General features: G+C 44.4%; 1 protein-coding gene and 1 pseudogene across 3 annotated transcripts in view; one reads left to right on the top strand and one right to left on the bottom strand.

Annotated features, from left to right (window-relative positions):
- ME3 (malic enzyme 3) overlaps window positions 1–22,226 on the top strand; it is a 184,160-nt gene that overhangs the window by 46,877 nt on the left and 115,057 nt on the right. The gene's annotated exons all lie outside the window — the stretch shown is intronic.
- Window positions 5,509–6,164, bottom strand: LOC109266985 (60S acidic ribosomal protein P1-like; annotated as a pseudogene).

The following is a 22,226-nucleotide window of genomic DNA, read 5'->3' as shown; positions in this document are numbered from 1 at the left end:
ACTGCTCCATCTCTGGAAATGCTTGATTGGAAGCTGAAAAAACATCTATTACAGATACTGTGGAAGGGGGTGAGGGGGACCCTTAGACCCCTTCCAACTCTGAGATTCTGTGACTCTCCTTTGGAAAGGACCTGTTTTCCTAGCTTGCCTCTTGCTGATGGTATTGACTTGATTCTTTTGGGATATTTTTCCCTTGTAGTGAAAACACTGTGTCTCTTAAGTCACTGGTGTTATACAGTCATTGGTGTTACATATATTGGTGTCATTAGTGTTATAGAGTCAGGACAGAGCGATTGTGTGTGGTGGGAAAGGGAGAGAAGAAGGGGTGAGGGAAGGCCTTGTATCATACCTGAGATCACTGAAGGATGAGAGGGGTTAGGAGAAGCTGGGGGTCTCCAAGGCAGACTTATGAGAAAATGAGAGACCTTGGTTTATTCAAAGCAGGAGGTGTTTTCTGGAATGGCTTGACTTAGTGACATCAGAGTAAGGGAAGAAGTAAAGGTTAATGAGCATGTGTGATATTCAGAATATTTAATGACCTGTATGGCTTGGATCTAAACCAGTCAAAACGGCAGATAGCTGTTGTCCCAGTGCTGCTGGAATACCAGGTAAATATCATCCCAGTCCATATGTCTAAAACAATTTTTGGCCAGAATATCCCAAACAAGGAGTAGGACAATCACATTTGTGATTTAGAAAGATCACTCTGAGAGGAGAATGGATTGCTACAATTCTTGCTGGCTGTAAATGTCAGTTGAGTAGAATTGGTCCAGCAAGCTCAAGAAGCAATGCTACGTTAAGCCAGAAACCCAGCTATGGAAACTAAGCCTGTCCCTCAGTCCAGAACAATGATAACAACAAAACCCACAGTGTGCCAAAATGAAAATCAGGCTGTTGGTTTACAAGAAATGTAACCCTATCTCCTTCTGTTGGTGGTGGTGCCAGACTGGTTTTCAGGCGAAGCCTGGTTTGGCATCAACTCCTGGGCGAATTTGCTGAAAACAGCAATCTCATATGTTTACACTTCTTTCGCCTGGTGACACATGGATTAGAAAAAGAAATAGGGAAGATTAAGTCAGGAGGGGTAAGCATCAGATAATCCCAAGCCAGACAAATGACCTCCAAATCAAAGCCAGTCAGCCAACCAAAGTCTCCACGCCACTGCACCGAAACTTCTCCACTTTTCCACACAGGGAGAGTTGTCAGCACTGTGAATGATCAGTCAGTTAGTTCCCAGTGGGTAATGGTGTATTTTTTCTGTCATCCCTGTGTAAGAACACAAGGCCCGAGCGGCATCTGGTGAGCATCAGTCACTGAGGTCGTCAGGGGTATTTGGAGGTACTGTCAAGCTCATGGGTCACAGGAGGAAGGAAGCCTGTGTAATGGAATGTGAGAACACTGATGGGGACCTGGAAATAGCTTCACTGCAGGCCAGCCACTGATTGATTCTTTAGGGTCAAGGCCAGGGTTCCATTTGAGTGGCACTTGTGTGTGTAGCTGTAAGTAGCCAGAGACACCACTTTCTCTTTGCTGTCCACAAGGAGAGACTTAGTAAGGCATGTTGCTGAGATGTGTCCCCAAACTCTAGCTCAACAGTATGTCACGGGCTCAGGAGGGAAGTGATGAACTTGGAGCCACGTATGTGATCGTGGGTAGGTGAACTCCTGAGCCTCAGTCTCCTCATCCATAAAATCAGTCTTCACTTAACTTCTGGGATTGCTGTGGCAGTCTCATAAGATAAAATACAACAAGGGATCAATTGCTCATTGTTACGTAAATGTCATAGGTTATTGTTGTTACTGCTATTCTCAGATGAGCTCAGATAGCTGTGGGGGGGGTGGGGGGTGGGGGGGGGTGGGGTGAGGGGAGGTGGAGTCTTTCTCTGTAACGTGCAGTGGTCTCCCAGATCCTTCTCTGGGAGGGACACACATAGGCTCTGGAAGCTCTTAGAATATTGGAGTGGAGAAATAGTTGTTTCTGGGCCAATGGGATGGGGTGTGGAAGCAAACGCAGGGAGAAGAAAATCATGGAGAGTCCTGGAGGAAGACACTTGAAGTGAAAAACTTTGAGCTTTGGAGTCAGACTGTCTGGGTTTGAAGCCTAGCCAGCCCCTCCCTCTCTGGCTGTATGACTCAGGGAGGCCGCTTGTCTCTTCTGACTGTAAAGCAGACATGATTTTTATAAATCCATTTTTAAAGGGTTGTTACAAAGATTGTAAATAATGAAATTGAATAGAGCCTAAAATAGTAAATATCAATGAATAATGGCTGTTGCTGAGTACCACTATTTCAATATAGTTGGCCCTTGAACACACAATGTGGTCGTTACTGGCGCTGACCCCCAAGCAGTTGAAAATCCATGTATAACTTTTGACTTCCCAGAAACTTGACTACCAATAGCTTACTATTGATTGGAAGCCTTAGCAGTAATATGAACAGTTGATTAACACATGTTTTGTATGTTATATGTATTATATATTGCAGTATCACAATAAAGGAAGCTATAGAAAAGAAAATCTTATTAAGAAAATCATAAGGAAGGGAAAATACATTTACAGCACCGTACTGTATCTATTTTTTAAAATTCACATAGAAGTGGACCCAGGCAGTTCAAGCCTGTGTTGTTCAAGGGTCAACTGTAATTCAACAAAAAAAACTCCTGTTTTGTATTCATACAAATACTGCATGGTGTCACTTCCACGTGGAGTCTTAAAAACAAAAAGAAGTTGAACACATAGAAACAAAGTAGAATGGCAGGTGCTTGGGGTGGGGTTAATAGGGGGAAGTTAGTAAAAGGGGGCAAACTTTCAGTTATAAGGATCTGATCTAATGTATAACATGGTGACTATAGTTGATGATGCTGTATTGTAGAACTGAAGTTTGCTAAGAGAATAGAACTGAAGTGTTCTCTCACACACACAAAAAGAGTAAATATGTGACGTGATGGATACGTTAATTAACTCGTTGTTATTAACGGCATGTACATATATGGAATCATCATGCTGTATTCTTTATTTTTTTAAATACTTCATTTATTTTTGAGAGAGAGAGAGAGAGAGAATGCAAGCGGGTGAGGGGCAGAGAGAGAGGAACACACAGAATCTGAAGCAGACTCCAATCTGAAGCAGGCTCCAGGCTCTGAGCTGTCAGCACAGAGCCCAATGCGGGGCTTGAACCCACAAACAGTGAGATCATGACCTGAGCTGAAGTTGGACGCTTAACTGACTGAGCCACTCAGGTATCCCTGTATTCTTTAAATATATTACAGTTTTATTTGTCAGTTGTACCTCAGTAAAGCTACAAATAAATACTTGTTCATAGAGGAAATGCCAGTTCATAGACTGAAAGGGACTCTGAGTTCCCCTGAATTACAGATGGGAAAGCTGAGGTCCAGGGAGGCTGGCCCAGGGTCACACAGCGATTGGTGGCAGAATGGAAGCCTCAGTACAAGTCTTCAAAAGCCAGAGTAATTCCCTGTCCATCAAGCCTCTGAGATGGAGGCCTTCCCAGGACCCACACCTCGTTACAGGTGGCAGATCCCATGACTCAGAAGCCTTCTGAGTGCTCGTGGAACAGCATGTGCAGGTGCTCTGAGAAGTTGCAGAGGGCAGTGCAGACTGGAAACTAGGTTGGCAGAGCTGGACCTGGGGCCCTGGGGGTCAGTGTCAGAGAAGAGTCTGAAGAGTCACATCACCAAGTCTCTCTCTGAGGAGAGGGAGCCACTGTGGGGCTTTAGAAGACAGAGGAACACAGTCAGACTTGTGTTTTCGAAAACTCACTCCAGGAGTGCGGTGAGGACACCATGTGACCTGGTTTGCCCAGTACAACACCAGTACAGTGGATGAAGTTTATGAAGTGCTGGTGTGTGTGTGTGTGTGTGTGTGTGTGGTGGTGGTGGTGGGGTGTTGGGTGGGCAGGGGTATTCCATAGAGCTCTCAAAGGCCTTTGTGTAGATTGTCATTTTTCTCATCTGATCTTCACAGTAGCTGTCAGAGGGAGGCAAAGCAGTTACTATCAGCCCTGTCCTCCAGATGAGGAAAACCAAGGGGCAGAAGTAAAGCACCTTGTCTGAGCTTCACTGGCCAAGAGGCTGGACTTTCATTCCAGCACTTTCCCCACTACAGCACACTGGGCTACGTATGCTGTAACCATGTCAGTAGTAAAAGTCATTTGGTCCAAAAGTAAATTAAAATACATTAAGGACAAGAGACATATTAGATGGCTTAGTAAATACTTGTTAATTTTTTCTACCATAAGCTACAAAATTTAATAACAAATTTCTATAGCAAATTTTAACAAATGTAGTTTTCCGTTGCAAACAAACATCTATAGTCTCAAGGGTATGAGATAACAGTACTTATAAATACTGAAAGAAACTTTTTAATATCCTGAGAAGTCTCTTGGAGTAGGAAACAGACTTAGTCAGCTTTAAGGTAATAAAATAACGTACAGAATGGGAGAAAATGTTTGCAAGTCATATATCCAGCATCCAGAATACATAAAGTGCTCTTAAAACAAGAAAAAGAAAAAAAAAAACTAAAAAATGAGCAAAGTTACTAGAATAGACATTTCTTCAAAGAAGATATACAAATGGCCAATGGCACATTCAGAAAAGATACTCCACATCATTAATCATCAGAGAAATGCGTTATCAAAATCACCATGAGATACCACTCCACATCCACTAATATGGCAGTTAAAAACAAAAAGGGAAAATAGCAAGTGTTGGTTAAGATATGGAGAAACTGAAACTTATATACGTTGCTGGTGAGGATGTAAAATTGGATTCAGCCACTGTGGAATTTGTTGTGGGGGTGCCTGTAAAAGTTAAACGCAGGATTACCATATGACCCAGCAAGTCCACTCCTAGGTAAATAGCCAGATGAGTGGAAAACAGGCACTCACGCAAATGCATGTGTAAGAATATCCCCAGCAGCACTCTTCACAGAGGCCAAAAGGTGAAAGGGCGCAGACATCCACCAACAAGTGAATGGATAAACACATCTTAGTGTGCATTTACAACGGATACCAATCAGCTATTAACGAGAGTGAACTATTGACACGTGCTATAAGATGGATGAACCTCAGGGACGTGCGGCAGTGAAAGAAGGCGGACCCAGTCGGTCCCCTCTCTCGTATGATTCCATTTAGATGAAATATTTAGAATAAATATATCAATACAGTAAAGTCTATAGACACAGAAAGTAGCTGAGTGTTTGCTTAGGTCTGGGGGATGGGAGAATGAGAGTATGGGGAGCAGCTGCTTAATGGTGACAGCGTTTCTTTTTTGGGGTGATAACAATGTTTCAAAAGTACATGAAAGTGTTGGTTGAGCAACTTGTGAATGTACGAAGTGCATTTTAAAATGGTTAATTTTAGTTTTTAAGATACATAAAATACAGATGATGGGTTCAACTTAAATTAGGGTAAGAGGTATATTAATATTCAGTAGTAATTTTCTTCACTATTAAAATGTCATTTCTAATGTAGTGTTTTTGTTTATTTTTTTTTAAGAGTTCAGCTTTTCACTGAACAGGTTACAGAAGAGGTTAGTCAAAAAACCAAAGCCCATGTCATCATCAGACTCTTCCGATTCTTCTTTCTTTGCTTCCACCTCCTTCTCGCCAGCTGGGGCAGCGGTGGTGGAGGGGGTGGGACCTCCCTCTGGTGCAGCGCCAGCTGCTGGGGCAGGTCCACCAGCCCCTACACTGCAGATGGGGCTTCCGATGTTGACACTGGCCAGGGCCTGCCTTTGCAAACAAGCCTGGCCAGAAAGGTTCAGCATTTACACGTGATGCTTCAGTGAGGGCGTTGTTATCCTCTGTGACTGTCACCGCATCGTGGTACAGGTTGAGGGCTGAGGAGATGCCGGCGAGCTGTGAGAAGGAGGCTATGGGCCGGTGAGCGCTGAGCGGGTGCTGCTGGGCACAGTGCTACTCACCGGATGAAGTGAAGGCCTCACCCCAACACAGCCTTAGCTTCCTCTAACGTACTGGATTTTCTACTCAAGGGTTAACTGCCTCCCAGATTATTCACAGGAACTGTGCCACAGTTTCCTCATCTGTTAAATGGGAATAATAATTGTACCTGCCTCATTTAGTTGTCCAGAGGATTAAATGAGTTAGGAGACGTAAGTCTATACCTACGTAAACTACTTACATCCATGTAAACCTAGTTACGTTATGTAATTTTGATATATTTGCATATGTTTACATTTATATCATATATAAATTCCCTACTTTTTTCTGATTCCCAATTATTTCTCAACAAAACAAGCCGTTATTATATGCAGAGAACTTTGGCATCATGAGGGGAAACTTCTTGGCTCTTTTTTCTTCTAGGAGACCACCCCCTTGCAGCAAGATATGCTGTCTTCCTCTAAGGCATTTCCCGTGTAGATATTAAGTCCTCACGTTAGAAGGTCATGCTGTGTCTGATACTTCACAGAGTTGGATGGGTAGATAGGGAGCTACAGCAGGACTGTTCTCAATAGGTGTCTAGTTTGCCTCCCCTTCCTCAACAACAAAATGTGTGGCTTTTATGGTCTCCACTTCCCCTCACAGTCCTTTGGCCAGAAATAATCACAGGGTCCTAATCCAGCTGCAAGGGATGCTAGGAGATTTATGGAGGTACATGGCCTCTTTGGTCAGCTACTAACTGTCTCTCCCACATAGGTTTGGAAGAATTTAAGGGACTCTGGGGAGCAGTTCACTGCTCGTTCTGACCTGACCTTGTAAACGTGTTCCGTGGAACTGAGTTCCAGGTTCTGGTTCCAGTTCCAAGTACTAGGACCCCTGTGGTCACATCCCTGCCTTGGTACCATATCTCAGGTTTTATGAACATGAGTCCTGTCACGTGAGTCTGGGTCCCTGCTAGCTGCTGCTTACCTAATCTGCTTATATGCATCTATGTATTATCTGATGTTGAATACCATCCATCTCCCCGAGCCTCTGCCTTGTGCTGGACGTGTCGGCTTAACTTTTTCTGGCTGCCTGTTGCCAGACCTTTCCTCTGTTGCTCCCTTGCTGTGGCTGTCTTCCACAACCTGATCTACTCTGGTTTGACCCATCTGGTCATCATCAAAGGCCTGGTTCTGACCGAGGAAATGGAAAGCATAACCAAAAAGGAGAGAAAGTACAGAAAAGGAAGAGGCAGGTGACATAATAAATAAACATTATGTGTAGAATGGGTTCAAGTCTAAACTCTGCCACTTACTATCTATGTGACCTTAGCCAAGTTTGGAACCTTCCTAAAACCGGTTTCCTCAGTTACAACATGAGAGGGGTAGGCCAAATGATCAGCCAATATTTTATGATTCTATGTGTAGGTAAGAAACCTACTGAACGTCTCTTGGGTTCTTCTGAGAGTAAGGAAGGAGGCCAGAGCATAGGCTCTGAGTGGAGGTGTTATGGGCAGAATTTTGAGTGGTAACTACTTAGGAGTATCCAGTCCTTCTGGGTAAATGTTTTCCTGGGCTTTACTGAGTAAACCCCAAAACTTGTACTCTCAAAAATGGAGAAGGGGGAGAGTTGGCTTTAAATATATTTCATTTGACTATGATGAAAGGATTAAAATTGCACAAGTAGGAAATTTATAGGGCACTTTACATTCTGCTCATTTTTGCACTAGTCAGAAAAGCTGAAATTCAGTATGTTCTCAAATTAGCTGAAGAAACCCCTTGTCAAAGACCCCTCAATCCATCTGGTTATCGTTATTAAATCATTATGGGGTGTGTGTGCTTTCCATAGGAAAAAAAATGAATAATCCCTTCAAATATGTAATTTTATAGGTTTTGAAATATGAAGGCAACTATTAAGGGAGCTATCAAAGCAGTCTGAGGTATAGTGTGAGTTGTCAGGGGAAAAATATAAGAGAATTTTCAATAACTGAAGGTTCGGCTGATTCTCATGCCAAGGCCTGGGGTTGTAAGAACACTTCTTGGAATTCCTGGAGACTGTTCATTGCGTGGAAGAATCTGGACCAAGGAGATAACTTCGGAATCACCTGGACCATATTAAAGTGACTGGGGGCTTGAAGGGGTAGAGAGGGCCCCCCCCACCCCCGCAGACGTGTCTGCTAGCACAGCTGCCCTCCCAAAGCACAGCAGAGCCGAGAGCCTCTGTTCTTCTCCCTGTAGCATTTTGTTCCAGGAGCACTTTTGCCTGTGCCAGCATTGCCTCTTAGACATCAACCCAAACAGGAAAACATTTTCCCTTAAGCAAGATGTAGTAGAAAGAGGGGGAGCCTGGATTCAGACAGATCTTGAGCCAGATCCAGGCTCCCAGGCCTCCCGCTGGTAAGCTTTGTGACCCTGGGCCAGCACAGTGCCTAGTCTATGGAACACTCCTGACCTAAACTGTTGAACCACGGCACTTACTTACCTGACTTGATCAGCAGTTTCCTTCCTATAAGATAGTGTTGAAGAGCACAGGCCTTAGAGTCATCACAGCTGGGATCAGATCCTGGCTTCACAAGTACTTAACCTCTCTATGCCTAAGTGTCTTCATCTACCAAATGAAAAGGATAGTGTCTATATCTTAAGCTGGTTATAATGATTGTATGGATCAAAAGCACTTAAAGCAGTGCCTGATACATAGTAACCACTCTTTATGTGTTTATTGTAAAAAGAGTATTCTGAAATTTTCTAACACATGATGAATGCTCCCAAAATATTATAGATGACGTTTTCATTTTCTCTATTTATTTTATTCACGTATTTTTATGTATTTCCATACATATTATAAGCCCGTTTTAAAGTCTTCAGCATCCTCCAAAGGTTTCCATGAAGAAAACAAAACTCCCTTCCCACCATTCAGTGCTTTATAGCTGACCAAGTGCTTTAGGGAAAGAACTGATTTGACTCTGACTTCAGTCCTGCCCTGCATAGAGCCCACCTGGCTTGTCCTGGCTGGTCCCCCAAGGAGACCTGGCATTTGGCTGGAGAAACTTGCTGCTGACTGGGCTCCCAGGTGCATCAAGCCCTAACAGGACACGATTAGTCATCATCATTCCCTGCTACCATCAAGGGCTACCTTGCAAAATATAGGAGGTGAATTCACTGTTGCCATCCCTGATTTGGGATGGGGATTGTTTTCTCACTAGAGGAAAAAAGTGCCTTTGAAAGTTGCCACCCGGATGGAAATTTAAATGTCTCTTTAATCTACTTCTACCAATTTTGAGGGTTGGTAAGTGATGAGGGCAGAGAGGAAAGGGGGAAACCCCTTAAAGAATGCAATATTGCCATTAATATGAAACTGTCAGAAAAAATTAAACCATAGTACTCAGTGCTAGTGGAAATGCAGTAAGACAGTTACTTATATACGGATTTGGCAATATGCCTAAAGAGACTTAAAACTGCTTGATCTCTCTAGAATGTAAGCTTCATGAAGGCAGGGATGTTTTGTCTGTTTTGAATTTTGTTTGTTTGGGTTTTTTTGTTTTGTTTTGTTTTTTGCTTATTACCAATTTAGAATGTCGTCCAACACCTAGCAAGTACTCATTAAATATTGAATGAATGAATGAATGAATGAATGAATGAATGAAAGAGTTATCTCTAGAGGCCCATAGTAGTTTAATCTAAAACACAGTCAGAAAAAAATAAAATAGGGTCACCTGGATGGTTCAGTCAGTTAAGTATCCAACTTTAGTTCAGGTCGTGATCTCACGGTTTGTGAATTTGAGCCCCATATTGGGCTCTGTGCTGGTGGTGCAGAGCCTGCTTGGGATTCTCTCTCTCCCCCTCTCCCTGCTCCTTCCCTGTGCACACACACTCTCCCCCACCCCCCATCCTCAATAAACTTTAAAATATTTAAAAAGGAAAAAATAAATAAGAGAAAAAAAGTCAGGGAGCACCTGGGTGGCCCAGTTGGTTAAGTGTCTGACTCTTGATTTCAGCTCAGGTCATGACCTCATGGTTCATGAGATCAAGCCCTGTGTCTGACAGTGTGGAACCTGCTTGGGATTCCCTCTCTTCCTCCCTCTCTGCCCCTCCCCCATATGTGCTTGTGCACTCTCTCTCTCTCTCTCTTTCTCTCTCAAAATAAGTAAATTTAAAAAAAAATTTTTTTTAAATGTTTATTTATTTTTGAGACAGAGAGAGACAGACAGAGCATGAACGGGGGAGGGTCAGAGAGAGGGAGACACAGAATCGGAAACAGGCTCCAGGCTCCGAGCTGTCAGCACAGAGCCCGACGCAGGGCTCGAACTCACAGACCATGAGATCGTGACCTGAGCCGAAGTCGGCCGCTCAACCGACTGAGCCACCCAGGCGCCCCTCAAAATAAGTAAATTTAAAAAAAAGAAAAAACAAATGCAAATGAAGTAGGTGCTCATCAAAGCATAACTTTGTGAAAATTTGGAAACAATTATACTATACAAAACAGGAATTATTAGATAGGTGGAGTGTTTTTCAGTTTTTTAATAATGTTTTAAGTTGAAGCTTTAGTATGTGGGAAAATGCTTAGGTAGTTTTAAGTGAAAAAAAATTTTGAAATTTTGTATATAGTATGATCTCAACTTTGTTTAAACAATTTTTTTCTTAAGCATAGAAAAAATACTAGAATAAAATAGACCAAATCATTCAGTGGTTATCTCTGAGTTATGAGAATAGGTGTAATTTTTATTTAATTTTTCTTAACTTTTCAGTGTATAATAAGCATATATTTCTTTTAAATTTAGGAAAAAGATATATGTTACAAAATCCCTGTTGAACTCAGAGTTAGATGGAGATCAGGCTTGTGACCTAGCAATTTGCTGATTGTGTGTTGATGTTGCAGAGACTGCGTGTGGCTCATGTGACATATGTGAAGCTGTTGTTTCACAAAATGTTAAGCATAAAACCAAAGTATGTGATGATAGCTGTTGTTACCATTCTTACTATTGTGGTAGCAAAGTGGCACCTTTTGAGAAAGTTGTCCAGAGTATCGTAAGATCCTTCCGTGATGGGTGGTAAAATACCCAACAGGTTGGGAACGATATTGTCAGTTCCTGGAGGGGGACCCTGTCCTTTTTGGCTAGTACGAGGCCGGCATGTTGCAGGTGCTTGCTGACTTTCACTGTGTGAGCAGAAAGGTTGAGGAATTGCTGATCCGCTGCCTTAACTTGTCAGGGTCACCATGACCTGCAACACTGCTGCACAGAAGTAAGTCATTCTCCTGGCAGTGAGCTTAGTTCACAGACATCACCGCCATGCCACATCTTTGTTATCTTGTCATACACGGTCACACCGAATCCTTGTCATAACCCTGTGCAGAGTGGTCTGTATTACGCTAGGTTTTAGATGAGGAAGCTGAAGCCAGTGGAAAGGTAAACAAATCGCCCGAGGGCACATATGTGGTGACCAGTGGAGCCAGGATTCTCTTTGACTCTTCCCCTCACTGGCCCTCTTTCCAGAGGAGTGACCAGGCAGTTTGTTCTGAAGGTCTTGCTGAATTTGAGGGCTTCCTCAGATATTCCAGATGGTACCGTTCAAACCTTTTTGGTGGTTCCTAGACAGAAACAAAGAAAACTCAAAATCTCAGAATCTGAATAGGAATTGAGTAAAAATGCCCCCTTGTTGCTGGTTTCAGTAAAAATTCTTAGATAAATGGCGTATCTCAGATGTGGCGACTGAGCTGGCTACATCCAGCAATTGTCTGTGAAAACCATGGCTTCCCATTGGTTCCGATGAGATCCCCTGTGTTTGCCTACTTAAGGCCACAGGCCTCATGCTTCTCTCTCCTTGGATTTAGTAGTGAAGTCACCACAGGTAGGGAAGTGTTCCTTGACCTCTCTGATAGCCTTTGCCTTTGCCTTTGGAAGGTGGATTGTGTTTATATTATTCTTCCAAATTGTATTTTTTCAGTGAAGCTCAATAATCATTGTGGTATAAGTGGACCATTCTCCTTCCCAGTGGCTAAGAAACTAGCTCTGAGCATATGCTGAGAGCTGGTTCCAATTGAGGGACTCTAGAAAACAGCCGCAGGACACTACTGGTGACAACCCAGTGCCATTCTTCTTCCAGTGATTGAATTCTGGGGACTTACCTGCCTGTCCTTTATCATGGGGCCATGACTGCAGTAACAGAATAGGCCGGTGGAGAAGCTGGACTGGCTGGAGAAATGAAAGGGAACATGGCCCCAGTTCCCAACCCTTGCTTATCCTGCACGGCTTCGACTCTGGGTAAGATTTTGTTCACAGGAGGTTGTATTAGTTTGCCGGGGCTGCCATAACAAAATTCCATGACTGTGTGGCTTAAACAACAGAAATTCACTTTCTTTCAGCTCCAAAGGTTAAAAGTCCAAGATCAAGGTGTTAGCAGGTTGGGTTTCTTCTGTGGTCTCTCTCCTTGTATTATACATGGCCATCTTCTCCCCACTTGTCTTCACGTGGTCTTTCCTCTGTGTTGTCTATGTCCCAATCTCTTCTTTAAGGGCAACAGTCATAGTGGATTAGAGTCCACTGTAACAACCCAATTTTAGCTTAATTGCCTCTTTTAAAAGCCCTAGCTCCAAACACAGTTATGTTCTGCAGTACTAGGGGTTAGGGCATGAATTTAGGGTTGAGGTACGGAGGGACACAACTCAGCCCATAACAAGAAAACTGCAGAGAATCAGAATAGAATGATTGAACAGTCACTTGCCACATTCCAAACCATGAAGGTTGGTGTCAGCAACTCCTCCAATGCTGGGGTGTCTAATCAGACCCCAGGAAAGGGAGAGCCTCAAGCAGACTGTGAGGACTCTAGCACAGATGCCTAAGCAGTGCTGAGAAATAGAAATGGGCAGTGGCCTCGATTTTCCAGCTTCAAACATCCAAGGCCTGCACGTGTTTTGTCTTCCCCAGATAGCTCAATACATCAGGAGGCATCATATCTTGCTTTCTCTCCCTCTGAAATGTACCTTGAAGCTCTCCCTTTTCCTCCATTCTGTTTCCTCTGCTCTGCCCTGGTATAGAGCGGCTTCCTCCATAGGGACAGTGACAGCGGCCTATCCCCACCTCATAGCCTCAGGCTCCGCCCCTCCCGTCCACCACTCAGCTGTCAGAGGGCTCCTTTAATGTGAAGACTGGACCAGTACCTGCCTGCTTGATTGCCTTCCCTACTGCCTACAGGATAATTAGCATTCCTTAGCATGGTACATGAAGACCATACTTGAAAACCTTCGGGAGTTCCCTGCTGCCTCCAGAGTAATATAATTAGCAAAGCTTGCAGGCTCAGACCTGCATTTCAGTCTGGTCAGACCTGTTCTGCCATTATGACTGCCTGACATACCACTACCCCTCAGCCCTGCCCCTCCCCACCCCCCCCCCCCCCCAGTATGGTCCAACTCCCCAGCTCTCCTCCTCTTCCCTCAGAAAGTCTGCCCTGCTTTCCTTCTCCTGCTTCGAAGCTTGAAGAAATGCCCAAAGTCAAGGTCACTTTTCTGTGGAGGCTTCCCCACTGTTTGCCCCAGCCCTCAAGGAGAATCATTCTCTCCCCCCAGAGCACTTGATACATTTCTCTGTGTGCTTAACATCTTGAATTGTTTCCTTTTCTTGACTTTGTCTCCATCACTGGCGTGTGAGCTCCTTAGCAAATGGACTTTATATAATCCATCTCTATATCTCGCTGCCCCACACAGTCCCATGCCTCGTAGGTGCTTCATAGACAGGCTGTAGGTGAGTAAAGAGATGAAGTCACAGGAGTCTCTCCAGAACCTTGCTGATGGCCTGTGCTGTGGGCTTTCCAGGTTATCTGATGATGTCCTTTACAAACGTGAATGATGAGCTGTTCTGTGATAGTGTCCCTTGACCATTCTGCCTGCCACAGCACTTCGGTCCTTTGAGGGCCGAGCCCCCTCCCAGTTTGGGACAGTCAGCAGGACTGCTGTAACCCTGCACCCCATCACTGTGATGTGGGGCAGCACATGTGGAAGAAAAAAGCACACGTGGGGCCAGGCAGCAGTGGCTTAGCTGTCAGAGTGCCTGCCCAAGCAGAGCACACAGTGGATACTTGGCAATTGAATTCCCTTACTCATGTCATTCCTCCTGGGGCTGTCCAAGAATAAGATGCAGAAAAATGTTCTAGCAGTGCTCAGAAGCAGAAGAGATACAAGTACTTGCCCACCGTGGAAAAATAGCAAAGCTGGAAGGGACCTAAGGGGGGAAAAATCCAGCCCAATATATTTTCAGACACTTTTCTTTACCATAGAACCTTCTTTTTTTTTTTTTTAATTTTTTAAAATGTTTATTTATTTTGAGAGAGAGGGAGTGCTCGAGCAGGGGAGGGGCAGAGAGAGAGGGAGACACAGAATCTGAAGCAGGCTCCAGGCTCTGAGCTGTCAGCACAGAGCCCAATGTGGGGCTCAAACTCACAGACTGCAAGATCATGACCTGAGCCAAAGTCAGTCGCTTAACCAACTGAGCCACCCCGGCGCCCCCTACAGAACCTTCTTTCAAACAAAATCTCAAATAAGGAAGCCCAATGAATATCATAAAAGCTGGGTTAAACTGTGGTGGAGGAAGTAAGACAGACCCCCATTCCCACACCACTTCCTGCACAACACCACTGTGGAAACTCCTAATCTAGTTGTTCAACCTTGAAGACCATTCATTTATATTCATTCGTTAGTTTTCCCTCTCCTCCCTCCCTGTTCTCAACATTTGTTAAACACCTACTACAACGCAAGCACTAAGGTAAAAACCTAAGTGTCTAAACGGGGAGGCAGACTTGTAAACAAACACTTGCAGTATCTGACAGATATTTTTAGAGCTCTAGGGTGGCAGTGAGGTTACCAAGAAAGGAGAGAGCAAGTGATTCTCCAGTCAGTGCTCAAAATAAGGTTGCCGGAATTCCCAAGCCAGGAGATATATTCCCTAGCGTCTGCCGCTAAAGGAATAAAAAAGGGAGCTTTTGTGTTAGGAGCATGTGCACCTGCCCAGGCCTCCCAACTCAGGGAGGTCTCCCCAGTGGAGTGCACAGAGCAAGCCCTGGCAGGTGGCAGAGGGCAGGGGGAGGAAGTCTCTCTCCAGCAGCTCAGGACACACAGCTGCCATCTCACAAAGAGCAGGGCCAGTGCCTTGGCCTGATGCTTTTGTCCTAGGGCACTAGGGAGTTAAGAAAGCCTTTGTGCCCAGACATCTTTGAATAATGTTGTCACTCATGAGTAAACCTGAGAGAAACCCAGGATTTCTTTCACCAGGAATGGATTGAGCCCATTAGTAAGGAAAGGGCCTTCCCCCACCCCTCATGTTCAGCAGCATTTTGGCCCTCTCACAGCCCGAGTCCGGGACAACGCCTTACCCCGTTAGTTGAGGTGTTTTCCCTTTCTGCACTAGTGAGCCAAAGGTTTTTGGGGGTTGAAATATGTGATTTGATATGGTCATTTTGAGTCTCCTTTGCCTTAGATGCCTGGAGAGGACATGACTTTAGTCCCCTTGCCGTGGTCTCCTCAGGGCCCCATCTGTGTTTGTGAGTGCCTGAGATAATACCTGTTGACAGTGAGAGCCCCTGAACACTTCCAAAACAAGTGATTGGCATATACTTGCAAATAGCACTTATTTCGTTCCTCTGAGAGGAGTTAAGAAAATGAGGGAGCTAATTAATGTGGACTAAGGGTGCATCCTGAACCGGGCACCCACCTTGGTGCCTGGTTCCCTCGATCCTTACACCAGCAATTACTGTGATGCTGTCTGTGTAATGTCTCTCCCTCTGACCTGCAGGCTCTAGGAAAGTGAGGGAGCCTGTCTTGTGCACTGCCATAGCCCAGCTATGGCACGTACTAAGGCACACAATACATACGGTGAATGAATACACAAATGATTTTATATGACCTCCTGACGACCTTGTGGAATTGGTATTGTCCATTTGCAGATTAATAAATTGAGGTTCTAAGAAGCAACTTACTTGCATAAGGCTACATAGCCAGTCATTAACTCCAACATTTATTAACCCAGGGCTTTGAAATTGAACCCTTGTTTATACCTGAACCTGAAGGCACTTATCTTTTTTTTTTTTTTTTTTATAATAAAAAATAAAAGAGAAGGAATTCTTTTTTCCATGGTCTAGGAACAATTCTTGTTCTGCCTTCTCTTTATTTTCCTAAAAAATTTTTTAACGTTTTTTATTTTTGAGAGAAAGAGAGACAGAACATGAGCAGGGGAGGGACAGAGAGAGAGGGAGACAGAATCCGAAGCAGGCTGTCAACACAGAGCCTGACGCGGGGCTGGAACTCACCAACTGTGAGATTATGACCTGAGCCGAAGTCGGACACTTAACCAACTGAGCCACCAGGTGCCCCTGCCTTCTCTTTAGATGAGAGCAACAGGTTACCCTCTCATAATTACAACTTTATGTCCTACCAGGTCTCTGGTAGTTGAGAGAGGGTGCTTGCTAGCACAAATGCTGAATGGTGGCCTTTTCCACGGTCTTTCTTGTGGAGTGTGATTCTGACTTTAAGAATGGAAAATGTCTTGGGAAATTGAGGAAGGTGTGGACTACAGTAGCTTTGAAGGGCTTTATTCCAGGGCTAAGACTTGAGTTAGGCTTCGGATGAGTAGGATTCACCAGAGGGCTGAGGCTGGACTCTCTAGGGACAGTGTGAGCCAGAGCATGGAAGGGGCAATGAGGAATGCAAAGTCACCCACCTGCCCGGAACAGAGACAGTTGGGGATCATGCCTTGCCCCCACTTAAAAGCCTATAGGAAGGAGTTCCTTGAACCACAGGCTTCTCAGCTGGAACCCAAAGTTCTCCATGACTTGGGCCTGCCTGTCCTGTGCTTGCCCAGACCTCTGACCTGCTGGGCCCAGCTGACCCCTGAAGCAGGCTGCACTGACCTTGAGCAGTATATCTCCTGGGCCTCAACATCTTACCTGGGATGCATTCTCCCTCCTTTGCCTATCGGCAGATCTTCTACTTGATCTTAGCTTAGATGTGACAGCCTTTGCAAAACTTTCCCGTCCACCATATTTGTGACCGCAAGCAATTAGCCCCCTTCTTCACACTCCCAACTCCTCTTCTATTTGCATCTATTTTTCTATCCAGCTTTGACCCAGCTTTCCCTTCCCTGCTCCATACCCTTCCACTTGGGTTATGGGAAAAACACCCTTCCCTTGTATCTTCAGTCCCTTCCAGAACATTCTCTCCAGCTCTATCTAGTAACATCTATAACTCTCACCCTGAGCTAACTTCTTGTTAACCCCTCTCACACTTGATTTTGCACTTCTCAACTCTCCAAGTCAGGACACAGGTAGGTACCCTTTTATTTGTTCCCTTTTATTTTAAAGCTGCCTTCGCCCATCCTCTTTTTTAAACAAACAAATAGCTTCCACAGCAACCAGGTCTGCTTCTCTGCTCCTTTTCTTAAGAGTTGTGCTGTTGAGAGATACTGACCTTTTCTCCTTTTCATCGCCGTCCCTTACCACCTTTCATTCCTTGAGGACTTTGGCACGAGCTTACAGACTTTCCCCAGCCCTGCCATCATCTTGGATGGCTCCAGCATCGGTACGGCTGGCTCCTCCAACGCCCTGGCCTCTCCCAGCTGGAAAACTTTTCCTCTGCATTCCCCCGCAGCGACTCCCAGAGTCACACCCTGGACCTTGGCACTGGGCGAAATTCCTCTGTGTGAATCACATAAATCCTAGAATCATAGAAATTGGTGATTCTAACCACACACCCCGGCCAGAGACACTGCGTGGTTGGCCAGCCCTCTGAACTCCCCAAGTCTCCTGTCTCCTGTGCACCTCTGTGTCTCGGTCATCACTCCTGGCCACCAACCTAATCCAGTCCTGCTTGGAGTTCATGATCCGCCATTCCTGCCCCTCCTGTCAGTGCCCAAGATTTTGTGCACCTTTATCTTTCATTGCACTCTTTTGAGAGAAGTCACAACCCTGGATAAACCCGGCGCTCACTTTCTCCATGGCTGAGGCAGGTGGTCAAGCCACGTTAGAGGAAAACGTGCAACAGAAGAAAGGGGACATACATAAATTTACGATCATCAGTCTGAATGGAGCCCAGTGATGTCATTGTTTCTCTGATCACCTTGCTCTCACACTCTCCACAACCTCTCTTTGGAAACCTCTCCACTCTGACATCACCAACCCTCCCTCCCCGCAGATGATTTCTGCATGGTGCATGTAAGAGCACTGCACCTCCACGTGGCCGTGCCTCTCTCCCTCCTGTTCCAGCAGCTGAGGGGGCCTCCTCTGTCCAGGACCAGTCCCTCCACCTGGGCTCTGGCTCCCATCCTCTCCCTTCCTGAGCAACTCCTCCCATCAGCATTTCAACATGCTCAAGCCTCTCCACCTTAAGCCACTTGCCTTTGGTAGCCAAACTTTTGGAGAGTTGTGTGTGTTTGCTGTTTGTTTTCTTGCCTCCTGCTCTCTCTTCCAACTACCCCAGTCTTTCTGGAGCAGACCTTCACTGGCTTACAGGGGACCTCCTCTTTGCTGAATCCAGCAGACAGTTTTCAGTCCTCATGTTACCTGACCTTTCAGAGAAATTCAGCAGTGTTGACGACGCCCTCCTTCCTTCCAGAAATGCTCCTCTTTGGCCATCTTGTGACAACCCAATTTCTCCTTCCCCTTCTGCCTCTCAGTTTCTGTCCCTTCTCACCTTCCTCTAGCACTTTATCCCCTTTATCCAGCTTTCACATGCTGAAGTGTCTTCAGGCTCCTGCCTAGGCTCTTCCGCATTCTAAAGTCTCTCCATGGAGTCTCAATTACCACCTGTTTGCTTCAGGTTCATTCTCTAGCCCTCTCTCTACGACCCAGACTTACAGATGCCCAGTTGCCCACTTGACATCTACAGGTGGCTGTCTCACAGGCTATCACACTCAGGGGGTACAAAGTGCAATTTGAGATGTTCTCCTTTCCTTCCATCCCCTCCCCCTAAGTATCCTGGTCCTCACTCTTTGGCATCCCACTTCAGGGACACCGTCACAGTCATCTACTCAGTTCTGTTGGCAATTATCCTTGACCCCTGCCTCTCACTCAACCCCAAATCTTGTCCATTACCAGCTACTGTGCATCTCTTTCCTCCAGACATCTCATCCTTCCAGCTCTCTCCATCGGCACCCCACCATTCTAGTCCAACCTGCCATTACATTTTACCTAGATTATTGCAGGGATCTTCCAAGTTATTAACACATTCTTAGTCCCCTCCAAAAATTCTCACTGTAGCCAAAGCGATCATTTGCGAAAAAACTGCAAAGTGAATTATGTCTCTTCTCTTTCAAACCTTTCTGGGTTCTCCCATTGCCCTGTGGCTGAAAACAAGTCCTTAGCAAAGTCACTCACCTGCTGCACCATCTTGGTTCGGCCTGTGTTCATTCCTCTTTCAGAGTCTGTGAACATGCTGTTTCTTCTCCACTTAGTGTGTTTGTCTTTTCTCTGCTTAACTCTGCCTTGGCGCATGGCCTGATTAACTCTTTATTTATCTTTCATATCTCATCTTAAATGTTGCTTCCTTAGGGATGGCTCTCCCGATCACCTCCTCCCTCCAAAGGAAACCACATCAGGGATCCTGGTTCCTCCCTTGCTGTCATCGCATCCTCTGCATCTGCTCTGTAGTAGTTCTGTGTGTGTGTGTTCTTTTTTTTAATTTTATTTTTTATATTTTTAAATTTACATCCAAATTAGTTAGCATATAGTGCAACAATGATTTCAGGAGTAGATTCCTTAGTGCCCCTTATCCATTTAGCCCATACCCCCTCCCAAAACCCCTCCAGCAACCTTCTGTTTGTTCTCCATATTTAAGAGTATCTTATGTTTTGTCCCCCTCCCTGTTCTTGTATTATTTTTGCTTCCCTTCCCTTGTGTTCATCTGTTCTGTGTCTTAAAGTCCTCATATGAGTGAAGTCATATGATATTTGCCTTTCTCTGACTAATTTCACTTAGTGTAATACCCTCCAGTTCGATCCACGTAGTTGCAAATGGCAAGATTTCATTCTTTTTTATTGCCGAGTAATACGCCATTGTATATATATACCACATCATCTTTATCCATTCATCTGTCGATGGACATTTTGGCTCTTTCCATACTTTTGCTATTGTTGATAGTGCTGCTATAAACATGGGGATGCATGAGTCCCTTCGAAACAGCACACCTATATCCCTTGGATAAATGCCTAGTAGGGCAATTGCTGGGTTGTAGGGTAGTTCTATTTTTAGTTTTTTTAGGAATCTCCATACTATTTTCCAGAGTGACTGCACCAGCTTGCATTTTCACCAACAATGCAAAAGAGATCCTCTTTCTCCGCATGCTCTGTAGTATTTCTTATCATGAAAGGATTCCTTAGATAATCATTTATTTATTGTCTTCCCTGCTGGCACATGAGCTTCTCTTTTTCACAGCTGTATCCCCAGCCTAGCACACTGCCTTGTGCACTCAACAAATTTTTGTCAAATGAATGTTGTTGACTTGTTTTGTAACTTTGTTTGAATGAGTGACAAATCACTTTGTCTTGTGTCTTCTGTGTTAATTTCCCCTACTGGAACATAAGATTCAGGCTTTTTCATCTCTCTTTAAACCTGTATCTAGAATTGTGCATGTCATACAGTATGTGCTGAATGAATGAATGAATGAATGACAACTAGTTTGTGTGAGAAGAGTGGGCCAGATGCTGGACATCTCAACAGAGACAGCAATGAGAAAAGTATTCTAAGGTCCTTATCTGTAAGCCGTGGGTTATCTGGTTTGCATTAACTTTCAGCCATAAAAATACTTTAGAGATTTGTTCCTTATAAAAAGCCAGCCTCTGATCCTGGTTTCTCACCAAGGTTTAATTGTCCCAAAAGCCCAGATACTTAACTTGAAGCTTCTGTTCTGTCCTTTTTTTTTTTTTTTTTTTTTTTTTTATAACAGAGAAATCCCTTTGTTTCAACTGAATAGAAACAACTTGGCTTTGGTCTTCTTCATAGGCATGGAAGCTGATGTTCTCTTTCTATTATAAACCTACCCAGTGCCAGGACTCTCATTAGGATTTTCCACTAAGGACAAAGAGAGATCTTGCTACGACAGTGTATGATGATGAGTACTATCATTGTGCTTTTGTGCTATGCAGTCTTCATACTTTAAGGCGGTAACGTTAATAAAGAATTATATTAAATAGCAGTATTTTTCCTTCTTGTCATTGCTGCTCATTTAAAAAGCTGTATCTTTACTGGGGTGCCTGGCTCAGTTGGTTAAGCATCTGGCTCTTGGTTTTGGCTCAAGTCATGATCTCGCAGTTTTGTGAGTTTGTGCCCTGCATCAGGCTCTGCCGCTGGTGGCATGGAACCTGCTTGGGATTCTCTGTCCCCCTCTCTCTCTGCCCCTCCCCTCTCACTCTGTCTCTCTCAGAATAAATAAATAAACTTCAAAAAAAAAAAAAAAAAGATGTACCTTTACTAATAAGTCAGCATCCACCCACCCATCCTCCTTAATTAAGCAATTGTCCTAAATGATCTCTATTGAGATAATTTCCAAGGACAATACCCACACCTTTCCTCCTGAATCTGTGTGTTGTGGATTAGAACTTGTGCAGGTGAAAGAAAAGCCCAGACTCTCTGTAATCAGCATTTAATGGTACAGGCCTAGGACTTGAATTTCTAGCCAGCAACCCAGGCACTCCTGATGTACAGTGAACTTAGAGACTCAGAGTCCTTAATTATAAGTGTAAGTCCTTCAACCTTTCATCCTTCAGTGCACTTTTGTGATTGGCAGACAGACATAGAAGGGTGCTCTCTGCAGAGGAACCAGCATATACACACACAGAGGCATGAAAATGCCCAGTTTGCTAGGAATGATCTAGTTTGCTGTATTGAAGGCTACCCATGGAGGCTGGCAAGAGATGAAGTCAGAAATGACACACAGATTATGAAAAGCCTTGTAGGCTTTAATAAAGATGTTTTAGGTTAGGAAGTGAAATTATCTAATTTGGTTTTTGGAAAATGTCTGGCAGAAGTTCTAAAAGGTATATTCCAGGGGCAGGACAATGACAGCTTGGGTGAGAGTAGGGAAGACCAGAGTCCAGCTGTTGAAGAACTATCGGTTTATTAGAGACCAGGGAGACACTGAAGAGATCAAGAGGATGAGAATGAGGCACTTGGACAAGAGAGGAAAAATTAGAACCATTTAGGAGATAAAACTCCATCTGAATTTAGCAATGACTGCATATATGGGTTGGGTTGTAAGGAATACAGGATGCCTCTGGAGTTTCCCCTGGGCTAATGGACTTTCTCTGGAGTTCCATTGTTGAGGAGAGAGTGCAGGACGGAGTTCTGGCAAGAAA

This window comes from Panthera pardus, unplaced genomic scaffold, assembly GCF_024362965.1.
Source record: "Panthera pardus isolate Hobbes unplaced genomic scaffold, ASM2436296v1 HiC_scaffold_12, whole genome shotgun sequence".
Classification (NCBI taxonomy): Eukaryota; Metazoa; Chordata; class Mammalia; order Carnivora; family Felidae; genus Panthera; species Panthera pardus.
The sequence above is the reverse complement of the archived record's forward strand: the minus strand, read 5'-3'. Positions and strand labels throughout refer to the sequence as shown.